We start from the raw sequence: 27,175 nt of genomic DNA on the forward strand, positions 1-27,175 counted from the left end.
TGTTTGGGAAGTCTCTGGAGAAGGCACGGCTGCTTGTACATGCTGGAACTCTGGAGGGATGTTAAAGGCCTCCAACTTAGTGGTTAATGATTGCAACTGTATGGAGAGCTCTTCTTGTACGTCTTTCTGTCAGCAAAGCTCCTGGTACATTGCCAGAATGAGCAGGATCCGGGGACCAGCAGGATCCATGGCCTGAGAAAACTGTCATGGACATGGTTTGTGGAACCACTGTGCCACGGGTAGTGTTGAGCATTCCGATACCGCAAGTATCGGGTATCGGTCGATACTTGCTGTATCGGAATTCCGATACCGACTTCCGATATTTTTTCAATATCGGAATTCGGCATCGGAATCGGAAGTTCAAAGTTGATTGACAGACTGACGTCATCATGATGCGCGGTGTGTGCGCATCATGATGCGCCGTCATTTCGGGCCTTCCGGGGGTCTCTGCCGGCCTGCCGGGGGGCTGTGCCGGCCTGCCGGGGGGGCTGTGTGGACTGCCCGGGGTCTGTACCGGCCTGCTGGGGGGCTGTGCCGGCCTGCCGGTGGTCTGTGCACCCTGTGGGGGTCTGTACCGGCCTGCCGGGGGGCTGTGCTGATGTCCGGGGGTCTGTGCAAGCATCGTCCGATGGGACTACAAGTCCCATCGGGCGATGCCTGCTACCATGACAGTGATTGACACATTAGCCAATGATGGGACAGTAGTAGTCCCATCATCCGGCTAATGTGTTAAATGTTAAAAAAAAAAAAAAAAAAAAATACTACATACATACTACATGCATGCTACATACATACTACATGCTACATACATACTACATATATACTACATACATACTACATACATGCTACATACATACTGCATGCTACATACATACTACATACATACTACATGCATGCTACATACATACTACATGCATGCTACATACATACTACATGCATGCTACATACATACTACATGCTACATACATACCACATACATACTACATACATACTACATATATACTACATGCATGCTACATACATACTACATGCTACATACATGCCACATACATACTACATACATGCTACATACTACATACATACTACATACATACTACATGCATGCTACATACATACTACATGCATGCTACATACATACTACATGCATGCTACATACATACTACATGCATGCTACATACATACTACATGCTACATACATACCACATACATACCACATACATACTACATACATACTACATATATACTACATGCATGCTACATACATACTACATGCTACATACATACCACATACATACTACATACATGCTACATACATACTACATATATACTGCATGCATGCTACATACATACTACATATATACTACATGCATGCTACATACATACTGCATGCTACATGCATGCTACATACATACTACATACATACTACATGCTACATACATACCACATATATACTACATACATACAATACATTCATACAATACATACATAGACATACAGTACATATAACATAGAGTAACATACTTACCAATACTTGTCACATTGTTCCCCAAAGCCATTGTCTTTTCCGGAATAAATATTAACATAACAAACCACAAAAATACTCACCCACGATCCGAAGCAGTCCACGAGTGTGTCCCACGACGATCTTGGGTAGAGAACTGCAGCATCAGATGATGCTGCCGTTCTCTACGGGCTGCAGGAATCCAATGACGGAAGGTAGGTATCCTTCCGCACTGTATTCCTCCGCCACTTAAAAAAAAAAAAAGTCCCTAGTCTCGCTTTATGCCATTGCTGCGTTGGAAATTCCCACACAGCAGTGGCATAAAGTGAGACTAGGGACTTTTTTTTTTTTTTAAGTGGCGGAGGAATACAGTGCGGAATGATACCTACCTTCCGTCATTGGATTCCTGCAGCCCGTAGAGAACGGCAGCATCAGCTGATGCTGCAGTTCTCTACCCAAGATCGTCGTGGGACACACTCGTGGACTGCTTCGGATCGTGGGTGAGTATTTTTGTGGTTTGTTATGTTAATATTTATTCCGGAAAAGACAATGGCTTCAGGGAACAATGTGACAAGTATTGGTAAGTATGTTACTCTATGTTATATGTACTGTATGTCTATGTATGTATTGTATGAATGTATTGTATGTATGTAGTATATATGTGGTATGTATGTAGCATGTAGTATGTATGTAGTATGTATGTAGCATGCAGTATGTATGTAGCATGCATGTAGTATATATGTAGTATGTATGTAGCATGCATGTAGTATATATGTAGTATGTATGTAGCATGTAGCATGCATGTAGTATGTATGTGGTATGTATGTAGCATGTAGTATGTATGTAGCATGCATGTAGTATATATGTAGTATGTATGTAGCATGCATGTAGTATGTATGTGGTATGTATGTAGCATGTAGTATGTATGTAGCATGCATGTAGTATATATGTAGTATGTATGTAGCATGTAGTATGTATGTAGCATGCATGTAGTATGTATGTGGTATGTATGTAGCATGTAGTATGTATGTAGCATGCATGTAGTATATATGTAGTATGTATGTAGCATGTAGTATGTATGTAGCATGCATGTAGTATATATGTAGTATGTATGTAGCATGTAGTATGTATGTAGCATGCATGTAGTATATATGTAGTATGTATGTAGCATGTAGCATGCATGTAGTATGTATGTGGTATGTATGTAGCATGTAGTATGTATGTAGCATGCATGTAGTATATATGTAGTATGTATGTAGCATGTAGTATGTATGTAGCATGCATGTAGTATATATGTAGTATGTATGTAGCATGTAGTATGTATGTAGCATGCATGTAGTATATATGTAGTATGTATGTAGCATGCAGTATGTATGTAGCATGCATGTAGTATATATGTAGTATGTATGTAGCATGTAGTATGTATGTAGCATGCATGTAGTATATATGTAGTATGTATGTAGCATGCATGTAGTATATATGTAGTATGTATGTAGCATGTAGCATGCATGTAGTATGTATGTGGTATGTATGTAGCATGTAGTATGTATGTAGCATGCATGTAGTATATATGTAGTATGTATGTAGCATGTAGCATGCATGTAGTATGTATGTGGTATGTATGTAGCATGTAGTATGTATGTAGCATGCATGTAGTATATATGTAGTATGTATGTAGCATGTAGTATGTATGTAGCATGCATGTAGTATATATGTAGTATGTATGTAGCATGTAGTATGTATGTAGCATGCATGTAGTATATATGTAGTATGTATGTAGCATGTAGCATGCATGTAGTATGTATGTGGTATGTATGTAGCATGTAGTATGTATGTAGCATGCATGTAGTATATATGTAGTATGTATGTAGCATGTAGCATGCATGTAGTATGTATGTGGTATGTATGTAGCATGTAGTATGTATGTAGCATGCATGTAGTATATATGTAGTATGTATGTAGCATGTAGTATGTATGTAGCATGCATGTAGTATATATGTAGTATGTATGTAGCATGTAGTATGTATGTAGCATGCATGTAGTATATATGTAGTATGTATGTAGCATGTAGCATGCATGTAGTATGTATGTGGTATGTATGTAGCATGTAGTATGTATGTAGCATGCATGTAGTATATATGTAGTATGTATGTAGCATGTAGTATGTATGTAGCATGCATGTAGTATATATGTAGTATGTATGTAGCATGTAGTATGTATGTAGCATGCATGTAGTATATATGTAGTATGTATGTAGCATGCAGTATGTATGTAGCATGCATGTAGTATATATGTAGTATGTATGTAGCATGTAGTATGTATGTAGCATGTAGTATGTATGTAGCATGCATGTAGTATATATGTAGTATGTATGTAGCATGTAGTATGTATGTAGCATGCATGTAGTATATATGTAGTATGTAGCATGTATGTATGTAGCATGCATGTAGTATATATGTAGTATGTATGTAGTATATATGTAGTATGTATGTTGCATGTAGTATTTATGTAGTATGAATGTAGCATGTATGTAGTATGAATGTAGCATGTATGTAGTATGCATGTTGTATGTATGTAGCATGTAATTTTTTTTTTTTTTTTTTTACATTCAACACATTAGCCGGATGATGGGACTACTACTGTCCCATCATTGGCTAATGTGTCAATCACTGTCATGGTAGCAGGCATCGCCCGATGGGACTTGTAGTCCCATCGGACGATGCCTGCACAGACCCCCGAAGCCTGCACAGACCACCGGCAGGCCGGCACAGCCCCCCGGAGCCTGCACAGACCACCGGCAGGCCGGCACAGCCCCCTGGAGCCTGCACAGCCCCCCGGCAGGCCGGCACAGCCCCCCGGCAGGCCGGCACAGCCCACCGGAGCCTGCACAGACCACCGGCAGGCCGGCACAGCCCCCCGGCAGGCCGGCACAGACCACCGGAGCCTGCACAGACCCCCTGGCAGGCCGGCACAGCCCCCCCGAAAGGCCCGTACAGACCCCAGAGAGGCTGTACAAGGGCAGGAAAGGGTTTTTCTTATTCCGATACTGGAAGTCCCATAGACTTGAATGGGACTTCCGGTATCAGAGTCGGCGATACCGATACTTTTTTTAAAGATCGGCCGATACCATCCGATACGATACTTTGAAGTATCGGACGGTATCGCTCAACTCTAGCCACGGGCCATGGAAAGCCTGGAAGGGCGTGACTAAGTGAACACCTGACTGTTCACTAGAGCCTCTGATGGTGAGGTTAGACTTGGCTCCCGATGAATGCAGGTGCCACTCCAGGACAGACCAGCGGACATGCAGTAGCTGGACCCAGAAGACAGACTGGAGTAAGTGGATTGCCCACCAGGGCAATGGGGTACTCGATACTGGGCCGCTTCTTAAAGGGGTAGTGTCACAGCAGTGGTGACCTGGTCCGTGGCCCTAGGCGTCCAATAAAAGGGGATATTTACAAGGGAAAAATAAAGAGTTTGTAAAGTGTTTGTGATGCCACCTGTGGTTTCTGGTCAGAGGCGACCAGTGCTGCAGTGCAGATCCTCTCGGATTGATGGAGATGCAGCAGAGTTGGAATAGCTCACCTCAGGCAGAGCTTTTGTCCCAGGGGAGTGGTGATAGAAAAGATGTTGTATTTAATGATGATGATTGATGTAGCAGAGTTGGAGAGGTGATGAAGGAATAATTAATGGACACAACAGAGTGAAGTTTCCTTTACCTTTTACTGAGCTGTCTAGGTACAGTCCAGGGCTCAGGTTACAGATGGTTCTGGAGTCGGTCAGTCTGAAAGCAATTTGGGGATCTCCTTATTCAGGTGGGTTGTGAGGCCTCCTCTCTAGCGCTATTCTCTGAGGTACTTGCTGCTTTGAACTCTATTCAAGTTCCTCTCTCTCTGTCTGCTACTTAGGTAGAACTCCACTCGAATGACAGGCAGCTGTAGCCTGCTTCAGGGATTGCTCCTATATGGCATCTCCGGCTCACACATGCTGCTGTGTCATCGAGTCTCAGTTGGGGACAGAGGATCTGCGGTCTTCGGTCCTCTAAATTCTGCTGCTGAGTCGTTAGTACTCACAAAGCCTCGGACTCTGGGATCCGGTCTCTGACGCTCAAGCCTGGGAGTGAGCTCCTGTCCCCAGCTTCTTTCTATATGTCCTCTCTTCATCCTGTTCAGGCACTAATTAACTTCTAACTTCCTGCCTCTGACCAGAGAGCAGCTCCCCTGAAGTCGGGTTTAGAGCTCCCTCTGCTGGCCTGGAGCAGGAACTGTGTTGTATGTTGGAACTCCCTGATAAGGGAGTTCCCTCTTTGCTTCCAGGCATGACATCACTCCCCCCTGGAAGGAGGCAAGGCCATTGTGGCAACCAAACTCCCGGGGTGCCACAGAAGCAGCTGGCAGAGATTGTATTAGAATGCAGCAGACAGAGTTTGCATCAGAGTGCAGCAGACAGAGTTTGCACCAGAGTGCAGCAGACAGAGTTTTTATCAGAGTGCAGCAGGCAGTGTTTGTATCAGAGTGCAGCAGGCAGGATTTGCACCAGAGTGCAGCAAGAAGGATTTGCACCAGAGTTTACCAGGTAGGATTTGCACCAGAGTGCAGCAGGCAGGATTTGCACCAGAGTGCAACCTTACACAACTTAGACTGCAAAACAGGAAGGCTGCTCAGGCACCCCTCCAGTGGAGTGGAAGAAATGTATACATAATGCCTCTCAACCATTGGCTGGGGAGGAAATAGCAAGTGCTCGCGCTGACTCTTTAAGAGAGCGGGAGCGCGTGCGCACGTGACCTAAGGACACGGCTGGAAGTGCTGCTGGGAGCATGAAGAGCAGGAGGAAGAGGGAACCGACCACAGTGTTGGTCAGTAAAGCAACACACCCGAGACCCTGCCTGTCAGAGTAGGGATCCGGCATGGTGCTAACATCCAGGTTTAAGAGGAAAGTCTGCAGTGACTCTAGGTTTCTGAATTTTCACAACGTACGCACTGTGCACCTCTCACTGTCAGGATCATCTGGTGCCAGCGGCAAGAGTGGATGGTCATGTGAGTGCAAGTATACAATTTGCCTCCTTCCTGCCACATTACAACTAGAGGTGCCTGGCCTCAGCAATTCACTTGTCTTGAGTGAGGTCATGTCTACTTGGCATGTAACTGCATGTATGCAAACTTTATAGTTGCAGTTGCATGACCTCTTGCTCTCACGGTTGGACCAGGGGATACTGACAGTGTGAAATGCGTTTGCTGTAAGGATTCAGAAGTCTGCAGTCACATAGAGTGACTGCTGAATGTCATCAGAAACTTGGATAACCCCTTTAAAGGGAACCTGTCACTGCCCCTGGGCGTTTTTAAATAAAAGAGAAAAAGAGATGAATCCAGAGAGCCAAGTTTGAAGTACATAAAAAAACTTTTTCTTTATTTCAAACGTAGATTAAAAATATTTATCCATAGCAGCATATTATAAATATAGGCAGAGAAAGGAAAAATTACTGCTGTAAAGCGCATGGCAAGACGCGTTTCGGCTAAACCTTTATCATTGCCATAATACACATTGCTATTTTTCTGGGATATAAGAAGGAAAAGATCCTAAGATGGGTGGTGCTATAATTGATTAAGCGTTAATAGATCACACTTGTGGGCATCCACCTATAAAATTAACTATTTAAAAACAAGTGTTAACCCTAACAAAAGCTAATACGCTAGCAGTAATTTTTCCATATAGTTTACAAATATTTTACAATACATGATATAACAGAATATATATACAGAGATTTTTTTCTCATGTTATCCTCCACAATACTTCCATAATATAATTTTTACTCAAAAAAATAAATATATTTATGAAAATAAAAGAGCCACCTTGTGCAGCACTAATGCTGTATTCTGTCAAGGTGGCTCTTTTATTTAGCGTCCCTTCCACCGCCAAAATAATTGATTTTAAAATTGGTAAGCCATACCTGATATTTGACAGGGGGCAGGTCTTTCCCCCCGAACTTAGATGCCTCACATACGTCAGTCATGTCCTGCTTTTGAATTTGGCGCCGCCTCCTCAGCACTGTTCATTTCTTTTTCTCGCCTGCGCTGTAATATTCTGATGTCACCACAGGTCTGCCCTGCTCAGTTCCGCCCCTACTGGTCACATGGTGCTGACGTCATCAACGGTCATGCTGCACCGCAGCCCTGCTCAGCTCCGCCCCTACTGGTCACATGGTGCTGATGTCATCACATGTCTTGCTGCACCACTGCTCTGCGGAGTTCCACCCCTACTGGTCACATGGTGCTGACGTCATCACAGGTCCTGCTGCACCACTGCCCTGCTGAGCGAGAAAAAGAAATGAACGCTTAGGAGGTGGCGCCAAATTCAAAGGCAGGACATGACTGACGTATGTGAGGCGTCTGTGTCCAGGGGGGAAAGACCTGCCCCCCTGACAAACTTCAGGTATGTCTGACCAATTTTAAAAACGATTATTTCGGCGGTGGAAGGGGCGCTAAATAAAAGAGCCACCTTGACAGAATGCAGCATTAGTGCTGTACAAGGTGGCTCTTTTACTTAAAAACGTCTGAAGGGGGTGACAGGTTCCCTTTAATGCTCCTAACACAAAATGACGTAAATAACCCTTATCTGGCCAGACAACACAATGATTTCTTAACATAGCCATGTATTATGTAATCTTATAAGTTATGCATTGTTATATGTGCACAGGATCAGAACCAACAACAGTGCAAGAAGTGTGGTCTTCTCATATCACCAGGACCACCATCTGTAAAGAAATATATCGACGAACCACAACAGAATCATCATCAGTACTTGGTACATCCCCAAGCTTAGTACAGCAAACAATTGTAATATCAGGTCAGCCCCATATATGATTGTATCACATAAACTTACAACTCCCAGTATGCCCTTAATAAAGGTAAGGTGGTGTAGGGTGTTATTAACAACCAAAAGACTTTGGATCATACAAGAACCACAGTATTGATGAGATGAAGGCATTATCACAAATAAACATTTACATCCAGGTACCTTGAAGATGATGTTGTCTCTGATTGAAGTCATTCTCTTTATTTTCTTCTTCTTCATGTTGACTTTTCACACCACAGCTTGTCTCTACCGACTTCCTTCTTCTCTGGTCTTCTACAGCACATCCCGACCTAGTAACCTTAAAAATCGCAGTGTCATTATAGTGCTTCTGAAAAAAAATATTTGCCCTGGGATTACAAAAAAGGTGTAAAAGTAGAAAGATAAACGTAAGTTATGTACAATGTAGTCCCAATGTCCAGGCAATAGGGAGCAGATAAGAAGGAATTAATAGAAGGTATTATCTGTTGACCAAACTGTAAACCTAGCAGACAACCAAAGCACCGCCTTCCTCCATCCCAATGTGCATTTCGCCCTGAAAATTTCACCATGAAAATGCAGTCCAATTTGCAGGCACCATGTCATAGAGCAGGGGGAGATGAGTAGATTAATATATGGATATAGTTATAGTGAGAAAAAATTCAGTATAGCACAATTTCCACACAAAGAAGCATATCAAAATGCATGTCTGAGTAGAAGGATGTGATGGCTTGGTTGTCTGCCATGTTTACAACTTATTTTGGTCCACAGTTAATGCCTCTTATTAACTGCTTCTTTTCTGCTGGCTATAACTTATACACTGAAACCTACATTAAAGAATTATAGAATGTTAGAGTTTAAAGGCACCTCCATGGCCATCATGTCCAACCCCCTGCTCAACGCAAGATTCATCTCAGACAGATATCTGTCTGTGCAGCTTCTGTTTGAAGACTTCCATTGAGGGAAAACTCATCACTTCTCGCGGCAGCCTATTCCACACACTGATCACCCTCACTGTCAAAAAGTTTTTTTCTAATATCTAATCTGTATCTTCTCCCTTTCAGTTTCATTCCATTGCTTCTTGTGTTTTCATGTGCAAATGAGAATAAGGATGATCCCTCTACACTGTGACATCCCTTCAGATATTTGTAGACCACTATTAAGTCACCTCTTAGCCTTCTTTTTTGCAAGCTAATCATTTCCAGATCCTTTAACCGTTCACTGTAGGACATAGTTTTCAGTCCGCTCACCATCCTTGTAGCTCTTCTTTGGACTTGCTCTAGTTTTTCAATGTTTTTTTTTTTTAAATGTGGTATCCAGAACTGGACACATTATTCCAGATGGGGCCTGACCAAGGAGGAGTAGAGGGGGATAGTTATTTCATGTGATCTAGACTCTATGCTTCTCTTAAAGCATTAGCTTTGTTGTCATTTATTCTAAGATAAATTTTTGAGAGTGATTAGTGAATTATCTAAAAGAGATTAAAGGGAACCTGCCACCATGAAAATCCAGTCCAGTCTGCAGGAGTTATATTACAGAGCATAGGGGGCAGAGTAGATTGATATATAGTTTTGTGGGAAAAAGATTCAGTATAACCTTAGTTTTAGTAATTTAAACCTCTGTTCTTTCTGGGATCTTGGTTCCAGTGGGCAGACAGCCTACCTTGTATAACTGTGCATACAGAGATAACTGAATCACTGATAGCACCGCCCACATGACTTAAACTCACTGAAAGAACAAAGGTTCAAATAATGAAAACACATGTTATACTGAATTTTATTCACAAAACTATATATCAATCTGGTTGGACATTGGACTGAATTTTCATGGTGACAGATTCCATTTAAGGGGACTTTCCATGCTGCTGATTTTTATTCTGCAGCTGAAAATTTATCTGACAAATGGGACAGTTACCAAACTTTACACAACAAGATTTGCAGCAAGTAAAGATAGTGAGAACATAGCTTCAGACACGTGCCATCTTATGAAATTGCATATAATTGCCAAAATTTGATATAGTTTATGGAGTGTATTATATTATGCATTGATAATTCATTATTAAAAATAGAAAGTTACTCAGGCTTTCCAAGTAGCAACTAGGACTGTATCTGAAATTTCCATGACTAAAAATAACTGATCATCCATAGTACCCATGAAGATCAAACAAAAAACATGTTTTACATGAAAATTTTGAGTGGTTAAAGTCACAGTCCTGATTACATGACAGTAAATGTGCACCTGGTAAAGACGTTTCATGAGAGCAATACTTCAAAGGACTTATAATGTGCACCAGATTTTTTGCTGCAATTATAGTTATTTCATGTAGAAAGAGTTGTGGAAGAAATGTCTTAACTTAATTTGCCTCTTTTTTTAATGTCATTAAAAGGGTTTACCATTATTAGGAAAGTTGTGTCCCCAGTCACAGTTTTCTATAAAAAAAGAACAAAAAACATACAAACTGTGCTTTACATTCCCTCCCTCTATCCAGTGTGAGTTTGCACCATTGTGTTTGTTGTTGTCTGCGGCACTGACGTCAGGATGTAAGCGCTGCAGCCAATCAAGGAGTTCAGTTTTTCAGCTGTGTACACAGGCAGAACTGCAGTGCCCTGTGACTGTCTACAATCATCAGTGATGCAGACAAGAAACACTGGGAGCAGCAGCACAGACTCACAGCTGGATCTGGGGAGGGTAAAGCCCCCGTTACACACTGTGATATCACTAGCAATATCGCTGTAAAGTCACCGATTTTGTGACGTTGCAGCGATATTACTAGCGATATCGCTGCATGTGATACTTACCTCCGACTGGCTCCCCCGCTGATTATCGCTGATCGCGCGAGAAGCTCCTGGATCATTCCTCGTCGGCCACTTCCTGCGGTGCTTCCTGCTGTGACGATGAGCGACGCATGGACGCGGGCGGGAGGACGCAGCATCGTCGTGTCTGACAGGTAAGTAGCGACCCCCGACCCCAGCGATGTCACTGGTGAGATCTGCCTGTGTGGCAGCTCACTAGAGACCACCTAGCGATGCACCAGCGATCCTGACCGCGTCATATCGCTGGTCGGGATCGCTGATGCATCGCTAGGTGTAACAGTACCCTAAGTAAAGCAGTTTGTTTGCTTTTTTACAAGAAACTGCACATGGAGGATGGAACTTTCCAGAAAACAGCAGGCATCTTTAACTATTTGAGTGACTAATAAAACAAATCTATTTGTAACTTTTAACATCAAATTACTTTATAGTATTATTCTAAACATTGGACAGTTGTCTGAACAACCTTATAGTAAAAAGTTACATGTAGGGGGATATTATTCCAACACTTTTTAATGGTTTAGAAAATTGAAAATTTGGCTTCTTTGTTACCAGAAGTAGTGCCGCAACATACTTCTACTTTTTTTGGTCCCATAATTACTTTACCTTTGATAAACAATTTTTCCTACAAAAATAGGGTGTGAGCATGGGAGGGAAAATTCTCTCTCTATATAGCAAACCTAGTTGTGAAAGCCTGGCAAGAAAAAATTCTCTTCAATGACTATATTCCATTTCATCATGTAATTGAATGTTATGGTCGTTACATAGACAATCTAATAAGTCTTTGGAAGGATACAGTAGTAAAAGCAGAAAATTTAGTCTGCTATATAAATAGGAACACATTTAATCTTAAATTTACCCATTTTTGGACACCAAACAAATTAATTAATTAAACATAACATTAACAAGCAATCCAGAGGAAGGGACGATTGTAATATCTCTATATAGGAAGCCTACTGATACCGATACTATATTGGAAATACACTTATGCAATCCACCACACATTTAAAAAATATTCTGGATGGAGAGCTAATAAAAACTAAAATGAATTGTTCATGCACTAACAGATTCAATGCAGTCAAAAATGTACTAACCAGATTAAAAAAGTAGAGGGTACTCCGGATGGATGTTGAACAGAGCAAATTCAGTTGTTGAGAGTATAGACATAGAAAGTTTATTCATAGATTGCAATACTCACAGAAATAACATACAAAAACTAAATAAAACATTCATTACTTTTTCAATGTAGTGAAGCCTACAGTAACAAGATGCTGTAGCTTTCATGCCCTTAAATCACAGAGATATGTCACACAAAGTAGTTAATAAATAACATTTCTAATGTGTCTACATCAGCGCAATTTTGGAACAAATTTTTTTTTGTTAGGAAGATAAAAAGTTGACCAGCGATTTTTTGTTTTTCCAGCAAAATTTACAAAACCATTTTGTTTTTTGGGACCACATCATATTTGAAGTCACTTTGAGGATCTATATGATGCAAGATAACTAAAAGTGACACCATTCTAAAAATTGCACTTCTCACGGTGTTCACAACCACATTCCAGAAGTTTACAAACCCTTAAGGTGCTTCACAGGAATTTTTAGAAAAAAAATAGATTAAAAATTGACTTCAGATCCAAATCTTTTTATTTTGACAAGGGTAACAGGAAAGAATGGACCCAAAATTTGTTGTGTATTTCTCCTGAGCATGTCAATACCCCATATAGAATCATAGAATCGTAGAGTTGGAAGGGACCTCCTGGGCCATCTGGTCCATCCCCCTGCTCAAAGCAGGATTCGCTAAATCATCGCAGACTGATGTCTGTCAAGCCTCTGAGGGAGAAAACTCCCAGTCAGATGTCTGTCCAGCCTCTGAGGGAGAAAACTACTGTTTGGGCACATGGCATATGGCATAACTCGGAAGGGAAGGAGGACCATTTGACTTTTTGAATGCAAAATTTGCTGGAACAATTGGCGGATGCCATGTCGCATTTGGAAAGCGCCTGAAGTGATTAAACAATGAAAATCCCCCACAAGTGACACCATTTCGGAAACTAGACCCCTCAAGGAATGTACTTAGATGCATGGTGGGCACCATGTGCCTTCAGATGCTTCACAGAAGTTTATAACATTGAGCCGGGAAAATAAAAAAATCACATTTTCCCCACAAAAATGTTATTTTTGCCCCAAATTTTGCATTTTCTTAAGGGTAACAGGAGAAATTGCATGATACAGTTTGTTGAAAAATTTCTCCTGAGTACGCCGATACCCCATATGTGGTGGAATACTACTTTTGAGGCACAGTGCAAAGTTCAGAAGGGAAGAGGCACCATATTGGAGTGTAGATTTTTCTGGAATGGTTTGAGGGTGCCAGGTCACATTGGCAGAGCCCCTGAGGTGCCAGAGCAATGGAAACTCCTTATATGTGAACTCATTTTACAAACTGCACTCCCCAATGAATTCTTCTAGTGGTGCAGTGATCATATTGACACCACATGTGCCATACAGAATTTTATACCACTGAGTGGTGAACAATTTAATTTTTCTAAGGGCTAATAGGATTTTTTTCTTTACCACAAACTGAGGTCTATTTTTCCTGAGTTTGCTATTCCACTTTCTATTTGGCAGTATGATAATAAAGAATTGCTTTTTGCCTTGTTTTTTATTTTTGGTGTTCATTAAAGGGGTTAACTAGTGGGACAGTTTTATAGGTTGGGTCATTGCGGACGTGGCGATGCCAAATGTGTACTTTTATTGTTTATATTTTTTTCATTCAAATATTTATTTATAGATACAATATCTTTTGATTTTTTTAATATTATTTTTGATAAAAAAGTTTTTACAATTTTTTGTTAAACTTTTTTTTTATCTTTTTTTACTTAGACCCACTATGGGACTATAATTTTTTGCAGGCTTATCGCTTCAACAGCATCCCTATGCTGTAGAAACTGTTCTGCACTGACAGAGAAACTTGTTGATCATGCACTGCGCATGATCAGCAAGTTTCCTAGTTCTAGTGACCCGGATGTTGTCATGACGATATCGGGTCATCATGACAATTGGGACCCTGTGTCTTGCAGCGGGGTCTTCAAATCCAAAGGTAGAGGGGCTGTCAGCCCTCTGGCACCCACTGAAATGCTGCAATCTCGTTTGATCGCAGAAATTCTGTTGTCAAAGTGCCAAGAGCGGTGTGTGACTGCTCCTGATACTTAATGCCGGGTGTCAATTGTTAGAATCAGCACCACCCGTGTACTAGGGCGATAGCGCAGACGTAATAATCTGTCCCTGGTAAAATAGGCCCAGGTCACATGGACGGATTATTATGTCTAATGTCAGAAAGGGGTTAAATGCTTTTTCAAATGCGGTCACACACAATTCACATCTTGCAAACATGCACAAGAGAGTGCAAATTTATTTTCATAAAAGACAGGACAGCATTTTCCCATAAAAAATTTTATTAGCTGCAATACAACTGGTGTTATATACAGTATTTAATAGACTGTGCAATATGCAAGATTCAATATGTAGGATGCACCACAGGTCCATAAAAGAAAAGCATCAGAAGACATTTATCAGATGTGACCAATCTCTCATCGTTCAATGTCTCTGCGGTTTCCACAGATGCATAAAAGGGACATGATGTCTCTAAGACTTGCAGGCAATGAAAAGGTCTGTAAGCCTAAGTCTATAAGAAGAGGAGATCTAAAAAGGAAAATATTAAATAGAGAATCATACTGGATATTTAACCCCTTAATGACCGCCAATACGCCTTTTAACGGCGGTAGTTAAGGCCACTTAAACCACAGCGCCGTTAATTCACGGCGCTGTGGAGAAAGTGAATAGCGTCCTCCAGTGTCGGATTTTTTCCAGGGTCTCGGCTGCCGGGGGTAGCTGAGACCCCAGAGAACATGAATCGGGTCGGTTTTTTTCACACATCAGAGGAGAGAGAAATAGGGTCCCCGATCCCCCTCTGTACCTCCCGGTGGTCCTAGATTCCCTCTCCGTGGTCCTCTGTCCCGCCAGCGTCCTCCGGTAGGCGCCGCCATCTTGGATCCGGAAGAAAATGGCGGGTGTATGCGCAGTGCGCCCGCCGCGAATCTGCCGGCTGTCAGATCCATTTTGATCACTATGATAAACTATCATAGTGATCAAAATAAAAAACTAATAAATAATCCCACCGTTTATCACCCCCTCAGTTAGGCAAACATAATGAAATAAAGAAATTTTTTTTTTTTTCATTTTTCCATTAGGGTTAGGGTTAGGGTTAGGGCTAGAGTTAGGGCTAGGACTAGGGTTAGGGCTAGGGTTAGGGCTAGGGTTAGGGTGGGAATTAAGGTTAGGGTTGGGGTTAGGGTTAGGGCTTGGGTTAGGGCTAGGGTTAGGGCTGGAATTAGGGTTAGGGTTGGAATTAGGGTTAGGGCTAGGGCTAGGGTTAGAATTAGGGTTAGGGTTAGAATTAAGGCCCCGTCACGCTAAGCAAAATCGCTAGCGATCTTGCTAAAGCGTCATCGATTTTGTGACGCAGCAGCGATATTACTAGCGACATCGCTATGTGTGATACTTTTATTTTCACGGCTCTGCGTTATGAACTTCTGTGAAGCACTTGGGGGTTCAAAGTGCTCACCACACATCTAGATAAGCTCCTTGGGGGGTCTAGTTTCCAAAATGGGGTCACTTGTGGGAGGTTTATACTGTTTAGGCACATTAGGGGTTCTGCAAATGCAACATGACGCCCGCAGACCATTCCATCAGTCTGAATTCCAAAATGGTGCTCCTTCTCTTCCGGGCTCTCCCATGTGCCCAAACAGTGGTTCCCCCCCACAAATGGGGTATTAGCTTACTCAGGACAAATTGCACAACAACTGTGGGGGTATGATTTCTCCTGTTACCCTTGTAAAAATAAAACTTTGGGGGAGAAAAGATCATTTTTGTGGAAAAAAAATGATTTTTTATTTCCATGGCTCTACATTATAAACTTCTGTGAAGCACTTGAAGGTTCAAAGTGCTCACCACACATCTAGAAAAGTTCCTTAATGGGTCTAGTTTCCAAAATGGGGTCACTTGTTGGGAGTTTCCACTGTTTAGGAACATCAGGGGCTCTCTGAACGCAATATGGCATCCGATCTCAATTCCAGCCAATTCTGCGTTGGAAAAGTCAAATGGCGCTCCCTCCCTTGCGAGCTCTGCCGTGCGCTGAAAAAGTGGTTTACCCCCACATTTTGGGTATCAGCGTATTCAGGAGAAATTGCACAACAAATTTTGAGGTTCATTTTCTCTTTTAACACTTGAGAAAATAAAAAAAATTGGTTCTGAAGTAAATTTTTTGCAAAAAAAAGTTAAATGTTAATTTTTTCCTTCCACATTGCTTTAGCTCCTGTGAAGCATGTAAAGGGTTAATAAACTTCTTGAATGTGGTTTTGAGCACCTTGAGGGGTTTAGTTTTTAGAATGGTGTCACTTTTGGGAATTTTCTGACATGTACACCCCTCAAAATGACATTAAATATGATGTGGTCCCTAAAAAAATGGTTTTGTAAATTTTGCTGTGAAAATGAGAAATCACTAGTCAACTTTTAACCCTTATAACTTCATAACAAAAAAAAATTTGTTTCCAAAATTGTGCTGATGTAAAGTAGACATGTGGGAAATGTTACCTATTAAGAAATTTGTGTGATACATCTCTCTGATTTATGGGCATAAAAATTTAAGGTATTAAAATTGCAAAATTTTCAAAATTTTTGCCATATTTCCGTTTTTTTCATAAATAAACAAGACATATCAAAGAAATTTTACCACTAACATGAAGTACAATATGTCATAAAAAACAGTCTCAGAATCAGCGGGATCCGTTAAAGCGTTCCAGAGTTATAAACCTCATAAAGTGACAGTGGTCAGAAATGTAAAAATTGGCCTGGTCATTAAGCTGCAAACTGGCTGTCACTAAGGGGTTAAGCTACAAACAAGAACCCCAATGGGAATGGATGCAGGTGGGATTGGATTCTACAATACAGCTAGCTAGTTTCATCATAGTTTTCCAATGTTTTCTTTATATTTTTCTGCACGGTATAGAATATAATTAATTATTGGTTCCCAATGGTTGTCTTACTTATTAACATGATAAGGTATATAAGATTGTGTTTGAAAAGACCAAAACCAAGGCTTGAAGCTGAAACGCATTGGTTTTTTGGGCTCACTGTGGTTTGCCAGTAATAATGAATTTCAAGGATTTGTAAATAAATGTGAAGTTTTACACTTACCTCATCTGTCATCGCTAAGTCGGAGTGTGGTTACAAGTATGCAAATTATATACTTATGTTCACATGACAGCCTGCTCTTACTGCTGGTACAGGAGAATCCTGATAGCATGCTGAGTGCGCACTGTGAGAATTCAGAAGTCTGCAGTCACATAAATTAATTATATTATAAATTCAATTAAACTACAAATTTCAGCACCATACCATTCCCAGTTCTAACAGTGTGTAATAAACTCACTATCATGATTTGGCTCTGTTTTCTGGTTTCAGCAGTCATAACATGCCTACTCATATATGATTTTGATGCTTACGGTCATCTTTCAACTAGCTTCTCTTCTTGCTTCTCTCAGTGAAGCAGAGGCTGTAGTATTTCACAGAACATTGATAGAATTAGGAAGAGCACATATTAGCTTGTGGCTGTAAGTATGCAAATTACATATGAGCAGTTACATGATGACTACTCAAACCACTTAACTCCTAAATGACCACCGATACCCTTTTAACGGCAGCAGTTAGGGGTACATATGCCTCAGCACTGCTTTTAAACAGCACTGAGAAATAAGTATATAGTGCTCCCCAGAGTTGGAATTTCTCCGGGGTCCCCAGATAAAATTCCCCCTGGTACCTCTGGTGTCCCTGTACCCTCCTGCATTCCCTGGTCCTGTCCCTCAGCTGCCGGTATCTTCTTCCTGGAAGAAAATGGAGGGCGCACGCACAGTGCGCCCGCTGAGATCTGCCGGCCGGCACCTTGCAACAATGAGAAATTTTTCCTATTGGTTCATTTTGATCACTGTGATAGACCCTATAAAAATAAAAAAGTAATTCAAACCACCCTTTATCACCCCCTTAGTTAGGTAAAAAAATAAAATTAAAAAATGCATTTATTTCCATTTTTCCTTTAGGGTTAGGGTTGGGCTAAAGTTAGGGTTGGGCTAAAGTTATGTTTGGGCTAGGGTTAGGGTTGAGGCTAGGGTTAGTGTTGTGCTAAAGTTAGGGTTGGGCTAAAGTTAGAGTTGGACTAAAGTTATGGTTATGGCTATAGTAGGGATTACAGTTAGGGTTGGGATTAGGGTTAGGGATGCGGTTAGGGGTGTGGTAGGGTTAGGGTTGGCGTTAAAATTGGGTGGCTCCACTGTTTAGGTATATCGGGGGTCTCCAAACGTGACATGGCACCATGATTGATTCCACCCAATTATGCATTCAAAAAGTCAAATGTGCTCCCTCCCTTCTGAGCCCTGCCATGCGCCCAAACAGTGGCTTTCCCTCATATACGGGGTATTGACGTACTCAGAAGAAATTGCACAACATATTTTGTGGTCCGTTTTCTCCAGATACCCTTGTGAAAATAAAAAAAATTGGTTCCAAAGTAAACATTTTGTTAAAAAAGTAACATGTTCATTTTTTCCTTCCACATTGCTTTAGTTCCTGTGAAGCACCTGAAGGGTTAATTAACTTTTCGAATGTGGTTTTGTGCACCTTGAGGTGTGCGGTTTTTAAAATGGTGTCACTTTTGGGCTTTTTCTGTCATATTTTTCTGTCATATAGACCCCTCAAACCCAATTCAAATTTGAGGTGCTCCCTAGAAAAAAAAAAAAAAATGTTTTGTAAATTTTGTTGGAGAAATGAGAAATCAGCAGTCAACTTTTAACTCTTATAATGTCCTAACAAAAAAAATGATGTTTCCAAAATTGTGCTGATGTAAAGTAAAATGTTATTTAAGTTATTATTAACTATTTTGTGTGACACCACTCTCTGATTTAAGGGTACAAAAATTAAAAGTTTTAAAATTGCAAAATTTTCAACATTTTTGCAAAATTTCCATTTTTTTCATCAATAAACGCAAATTATATCAAATAAATTTTACCACTAACATGAAGTACAATGTGTCACAAAAAAACATTCTCAGAATCAATGGGGTACATTGAAGTGTTCCAGAGCTATAACCTCATAAAGTGACAGTGGTTAGAATTGTAAAAATTGGCTTGGTCATTAAGTGACAAATTGTCTCTGCCACTAAGGGGTTAAGCTGTGTATTGGAAAGAGTGCCAAACTAAATTTTTTCCTTGAGTGTCGGAAACATAGATTCACTGTGAAACATTGATAGAATATTGCTAGTATATACTAGTAATGTCCTTTCTTACTGCTGTGATCCTGATAGTGTCATGATCCAGGACGGGGTTTTGTCTTTGGCCCGTCCTGGTCAGACAGGGGTTAATTGTTTCTGAATCTCTCTCTGGCAGAGGGTGGCTATTAAGTGACCACTCAACCTAGGTCCGGTGTCAGTTATACTCCTGCCCTCGGCTGAGATAGTTGACCCCTTGCGTACATGTGCCTTGTGCCTGATAACTTGTTGCTTGCTTGTTTGGTTTTGATCCGGTTCTGTCCCTGTTACGAGTTCTGCCTGTTCCTCTTGTACTGCGTTACCCTCTCTGTGTATGACTCACTGCCTGTGACCTGATTATTCTCTGATTGTTCCTCTTGTACTGTTCAGCTATCTCCATGTATGACTCATTGCTTATGTTCTGACTACTCTCTGCTCGTCCCTCTGGTACCGCGCTGCCCTCTCCGTGTATGACCTCTGCTTGTCTGACCTGAGTTTCCCTCTCCTCTACTACAGTATCCCTGTAGTAAGTATATTACATCATCTCCAGTAGTAGGACGCTAAGCCCCACCCCCTGCAGTCACATGATCGTAGGTCCTTGTACTTTTAACTACCTTCAGCTTTGCAGGTCCTGTCTGCCTGAACTTCCCCTGCAGTATTGGACCCCGAGCCCTCCCGCAGTGTGGGTGAGTCACCCTGTGCAGCCATGGCAGTTCGCTGGCGTTGACAGGATCCTGACAGATAGGATCTCTACTAAACAGTGGCACCAAGTGAGTGCATTGCTAATTCATCTCCTGTTGGCTGTGCTTGACTTTCTTCACATTCCTCTTTGCAAGCACATTTCAGTTAATATCATTCAGAAAAAAATGAACAAGCTATCAAAAGATGACAAAGTAGAAAGTGTGAAGGCCCTCAAACCCTTTAGATAGCTGTTGGCCAAACACTCAGCTTGGAGGAATGCTCAACAGTGCACTATGGAGCTCAACTTTGAAAACGAGGATGAGCTGTTTGATTTCCAATGTGCTGATCCTTCTCCAACTAATCCTGCAGATATCACTGGGCCAAATTTACTTTAAGGCCGGCGTCACACTAGAGAGAAATAGGATGCTTGCAATTTGCCACAGAACACCTGGATTGGCAAATTCGCCACTGGTGCCCTCTGCTCTTCACAAATGAAAGCAGGTTCACACTGAGCACATGTGAGAGACGTGACAGAGTCTGGAGGTGCCATGGAGAGTGATCTGCTGCCTGTAACATTCTTCAGCATGACCGGTTTGGCAGTGGGTCAGTAATTGTGTGGGGTGGCATTTCTTTGGAGAGTTGCACGGTGTTGGGCTGTGAGCACAACCCCCATCTGTGGACATCGGGCACTCAGACCATCCTCATGGAATCGGTCTCTAACTGTTTGTGCAGACACATGTACATTTGTGACCTGCTGGAAATCATTTTGCAGGGCTCTGGCAGTGCTCCTCCTGTTCCTCCTTGCACAAAGGCTGAGGTAGTGGTCCTGCTGCTGGGTTGTTGCCCTCCTACGGCCCCCTCCACATCTCCTGGTGTACTGGCCTGTCTCCTGGTAGCGCTTCCAGCCTCTAGACACTACGCTGACAGACACAGCAAACTTTCTTGTCATAGCTCGCATTGATGTGCCATCCTGGAAGAGCTGCACTACCTGAGCCACTTGTGCGGGTTGTAGAGTCCGTCTCATGCTACCACGAGTGTGAAGGCACAACCAACATTCAAAAGTGACCAAAACATGAGCCAGAGAGCATTGGTACTGAGATGTGGTCTGTGGTCCCCACCCACAGAACCACTCCTTTATTGAGGGTGTCTTAATAATTGCCAATTATTTCCATCTGTTGTCTATTCCATTTGCTCAACAGCATGTGAAATTGATTGTCAATCAGTGTTGCTTCCTAAGTGGACAGTTTGATTTCACAGAAGTTTGATTTACTTGGAGTTATATTCTATTGTTCAAGTGTTCCCTTTAATTTTTTGAGCAGTGTAAGAAAAAGTTCTATTGAGAGCTGGAAGAGTCGGGAAGAAGTTCCACAGACGATCTCTTATCAAGCTGAGGTTGAAGGTTTATTCGGAGATACACGGCAAAACAGATACAGAATAACAGAGGAGTTGGAATATGCGGGCAAAAACAGGAATACAGACAGGCAGAGATTCGCTAGGAAGTCTGGCGATGATAAGGCTCTGTGCCCTGGCCATGGTGAGGCACTGTGGCATGATGGCGATGGAATGGCCCCGATCGACAGTAACAGGGGCTTCTTATACATTATCAGAACAAAGAAAGCTGCATTTTGCCGCAGAGGGCGTTAACATTATAATTCTAAGGCGTTTTCATGGTAATCTACAGAAATGTGGTTTAGAAAAGAGAATATAATGACATAATACGAAGATATTAATTAACATTTCTCCAAGCAACACTAAAACCCATAAGTCATTGGTATCTATGGCTACTGTCCTAAAATCTTATCATCGTCTCCAATCTATGTCCATAAATTCTTACATCCTGACATTTTAACTACTCTACACTTTGCTACCACACTATCACGTATAAGCATACTGGCCATATATTTGGTGACCTGTGACCCTATTGATTGATCCAATCTTCCTCTACGCACATCGGCTGAGGTTGCTAGGAGACATGATCTCATTTTCCATCCTCCATTTAGTACATTTTATTAGCTCTCTTGTAAAAGTTGAATCTTCTCTAACTTTCAACAAAATGGCTGCTAGAGACAACATGGCCGCTCAGTATATTATGGCTGACCATTCTCTTACAAGCAGTATATATACAGTATATTGTACTGTATATATTGTGAGGTAGCACTGTTATTCAAGTAGGGGATACTCGCAGCCACAAAACCAGATCCGGCACAGGTTTTTCACAAAACAGTCATAGTCCCTTCGGTTTATTCAGCATCATAAACCATCACAGCAACAGAAAACAGCATATAATCAGCATAGCATCCATTACAGAATTTCCCACTGTTATCCTGAAGTCATAAAAGTTATGCAGTGCTCAATGCACAGGCTTCCTAGCCCCAAGTTATTTCACCCTGTCAGGGTTTCCTCATGCTGCTTCACCATGCTGCACACGTTCATTCCCTCCAGGGAACTAACAGGCACACATCGCCATTACTCACAGCCACTTCACGGGCTGTTAGCCAGGAAGCTCCATCTCAGCAGGACCTTCCACACTGGACCAACCAGGTCACAGCATTCACCACATGTGACCTACCCTGGCCATCATATATGGTCCGTAGCCACGCCCCTCCACCCTGTGTTCGGCCATTTGTCTCAGGACCCTTTCTCATTTGAGATGTTCTTCCACTGTCTCTTTTATCAACTGTATCTCATGGTCTTGTTCTTTTTTGGCCATCACGTGTCGCACCACCACTTCTCTAATTATATCTTCAACGGATACCACTGGGTCAGCCCTATCAGTCGAGTGAACCCTTCAGTCACCCTCTGACCGTGTGTCTAGTCCAGTCATCTCATCTCCCAGCCCACCATCCGTCGTGTCACGAGACGTCAGTTCCATACATTGGGCAGATGTATCTCTTCTTCCGGTCAGTTCTACCTCTGACCTGTCCACTTTGAGAGGCATCACTGTCTCAGTGTCTGCTGGCCCCACAGTCGAAACGTCTTCCTCGTCTGACCGTACGTCACCAAACAAACAAAGTCTCGGCCCCTCTCCAAGGGATACACCAAGTCTGGTGGTATACCGCCCAATTGGCACTCAACGCTAAGGGACGGGTCAAACATTACTCTGTCTGCTGCATAGTTCACCATGACCCCATGTTTACAGCAAACCTGTACTATTTTCTCGGTCAGCCAGGAAGTGAGCGAAGTTCCTGTCAGAGTCACCTGACTTTGAGTCCAGCCGACCAGAGACTCTTTTCCGGCGTAACATCACAGTACACACCTGCGGCCCATCGTTACTATCTGGAAAGGATATCCCACATTCTGACCAAGTCATACACACACACTGCGGTTCCCCAGACATACCCACTGAGGTACCCAGTGCTGTCATTTCTTCAAACTCGGCCCCTTTCTGGACCACCACCCCACTTTGGGTTGCCGCCCCCTCCTGGGACTCCACCTTTTTTGGGTTACCACCCCAATTTGGGACTCCACCCCTTTTGGGCTACCACCCCGATTTTGGTCACCATCCCCTTCTGGGACTCCACCCCTTTTGGGATCTCCCCATGTCCGTTATGCTGGTCTTCTCAGACCACAGTTCACACCACACAGTTTATGTCTCTTACGATACCACACAAGTCCTTGTTGGCACCACCACAGCTCTTGCTGTCACCAAACACCGACCCCACTGGCTGCCGTTCAAACACCGCTGCTGGTGTCGTCTTCGCAACCCCGCCGAGTTACCGGAAGCTGCTTGTCCCCTTCGTAACCTCGCCGAGTTACAGGAAACTGCTTGTCACCTTCTTGACTCCCACTGAGCCACCACAGGCTGAGTTGAGAAAAGAAGAAAAAAAACACACCACACAAAACTCACGTGTCCTGGCTGTGTGCTATTCAGGATGTTCCGTCTCTGCCTGAGACCGTCCAACACACAGGGCACACAGGGTGCTATTCAGGGAGCCAACCCTCCTCCCAGGGTTTCCCAACACACCGGCCTCACCAGGTCCAGGGGCTCAGCGGGTACTCTTCAGGATATCCATCTCCTCTTGAGACTGCCCAACACTCACGCCTCACGAGGTCCAAGGTCATACCATTTGCTCCAGGTATCCGATTCTTCCCCCAGAACTTTCCAACACTGACCCTCCAGGACCTTGCTCACTGACCCAGGTCAGTACAACATGAACACCTGTCCATTACCTGTGTCGGCCACACAGGTCCTCGGATACCTCTTATCTGCAGAGGCACCATAGCAATCACCAGTCTCTTTCACTGACCTGCTGTCAGTATATCACACGGCTTTCACAAACGTCAGCCCTCCTGGCTCAGCGTTGCCAGTACTGCAACATGTGCCTTTGGAAACCGTTGCCCTCAGCAGCCGAAACTTTGCAGTCCTCTTCCGTTGCTCCTAGCAACAAGGCTACAACATTGCCGATAGCAATCTCCACCATTTGTGAGGTAGAGCTGTTATTCAAGTATGGGATATTCGCTTGCAGCCACAAAACCAGATCCGGCATGGGTTTTTCACAAAACAATCATAGTCTCTTTGGTTTATTCATCATCATAAATCACCACAGCAACAGAAAACAGCATATACAGTAATCAGCATAGCATCCATTACAGAGTTTCCCTCTGTTATCCTGAAGTCATATAAGCTATGCACTGTTCAATGCGCAGGCTTCCTAGCCCCAAGTTATCTCACCCTGTCAGGGTTTCCTCATGCTTCTTCACCATGCTGCACACGTTCATTCCCTCCAGGGAACTAACAGGCATATGTCGCCATTACTCACAGCCACTTCACGGGCTGTTAGCCAGGAAGCTCCATCTCAGCAGGACCTTCCACACTGGACCAACCGCGTCCCAGCATTCACCACATGTGATCTACCCTGGCCAACATATATGGTCCGTAGCCACGCCCACCGGGTCAACATGGGTATGACCTCATCACAGGTCCTTGACCCATTCACACACTCTTTGCAATAGCATCCTTAAACACACCTCCTGGGTTGGTTTGTAGGTAACTGGGCCGCCCGTCTCCCCAATTACCTGGAGACTTCTCCCTGTCACATTGAAACTACTCCTCAGCAATATCACTGCTGATCAATACACACATCAGTCTCCATCTCAAGGCCACCCACCTTGAGATACTTAATGGTCATTCATGACTCTGCCATTCATCCTCTCTCCTCAGACAACCACACAGCACCCCCTAGCGGACACAGTGGTCACTACACCACAATATGTTTTCACGAATATTTGAGGATCCAATATCTGTCCATACGGATGTCACGCGGATGCTTAGATGGAGAAAATTGCATCCTTGCATTGCACACGGATGACATCCGGATCACTGTTCAGGGAACATTTCTGCGATTCTCGTCCATGTAAAACGGTCCGATTTTTTATACGGTATGTGTGACTCCAGCCTAATATGCAGGATCACTGACACTTTTGTCTATTTTGATTGAAAACTTTATAAATAACATCAAGTGATCTGCTAACATTGTCCTTTCAGCAACAGCCTATTAAACTAAAGATTTACTGATTTTATTGTTCTTTGTTATAATGAACTAACAATCTACAGGAAAATAAAATAATAGAAAAAAACAAAGCAGTCATTGTACGCAAAGATCCATCTAACATGAAATTGCTACACTGCAATAATGGGACCAGGTAGTTTTGCTCCATGGCCTCTTGTTTCAGGTATACTATTTGGTTTTGTAATTTATGTCTGAAGATTAATAACATACCTCCTCTAAGCCAAAATAGGAATTCCAAAGGGGATTCCACCCTCACATTTTCCTAAAATAGTAGCAGTTCACTTTTTATAAACTTATTATAGCATTTAGTGAAATATTAGACTGCTACTAAAAAATAGCTTGAGCCAGCAATTGATTATTTCTCTATGTACAGTATGCCCATAAAATAAACATACACTAAATATGACTACAAGGGGTTTATCAAACATTTGTATAAAAATTTGAAATATTAATTGCTATGCCCAAGAATGTTGTGTGTCCTTATAAACCATAGGACTCTAACATTAAATACAACAACAATACAGATACTTTAGATACAATGTTTTAGGCTAAGCTCACAAAAAAATATTCATTTTTCATCCAGAAAAAAAACAAATTTTCATCTCTATTGTCACCAGTATGCCATCCATTGACCTGTCTTTTTTTGCATATATATGACATCCATTTTTTCTACTTCAATGATTTAAAAATTAGACAAGGCCAGATACTGTTCCTTATGTTAATATCTGCAATAGATCCATTAAAAACGGATGCCATATGGATGGTGCTTGTACTGCATCCCTTTTTTTGAACACCCATTGAAACGCTTGGTCTCTTTCACATGAAGAAGTATGGCATTTTTCACATGGCCATTGTCATGACTCTGGACAGGATGGTTCCGCCTCCATCCTGGTCAGGTCAGGGTTAGTTCTAGTTTGCCTCTCTTTGGTTCGGGGGCGGCTATTTAACGTTGGCAGTTCCTGGATTTGGGGTCGGTGATAATTCCGTATACTCGGTTTGTGGTTGCTGACCCAAGTTACTCGTCCGTAAATGTGGCGCCCCAGGAGTATGGTCACCACAGTGGCATTACCTTCCTCCTAGGGAGTGTGATGTCATGCTTGGAAGCAATGAAGGGTCTCTCTGTCAGTTAATCACAACACACAACACAGTTCCCACTCCAGGCCAGCAGAGGGAGCTCTGAACCCAAAAACTGGGGGAAGAGCTGCTCTCTGGGGGCCAGGAAGGGGAAATTGAGGAGTTTGTGTGAGGGGGGCAACATGTGTGGACGTGAGGAGAGGAGCTGGAAGATTGAGCAGAGTTCAGAGCTCACTTCTACCTATAGCACATGATCTGGAGCCCGGTCTCCAAGGTTGTATGGATACTGATGTTCCTGCAACAGAAACCGGTGGAATAGGAAGCTGTAAATGCTCTATTCCCATATAAGACTCGGAGGCACAACAGCAACGGGTGAGCCAGAAGAAGAAGAAGGCTACAGCTGTCTGCCATACGAGGGAGT

Source organism: Dendrobates tinctorius, unplaced genomic scaffold (genome assembly GCF_039654945.1).
Source record: "Dendrobates tinctorius isolate UK_male_01 unplaced genomic scaffold, ASM3965494v1 ptg000060l, whole genome shotgun sequence".
Classification (NCBI taxonomy): domain Eukaryota; kingdom Metazoa; phylum Chordata; class Amphibia; order Anura; family Dendrobatidae; genus Dendrobates; species Dendrobates tinctorius.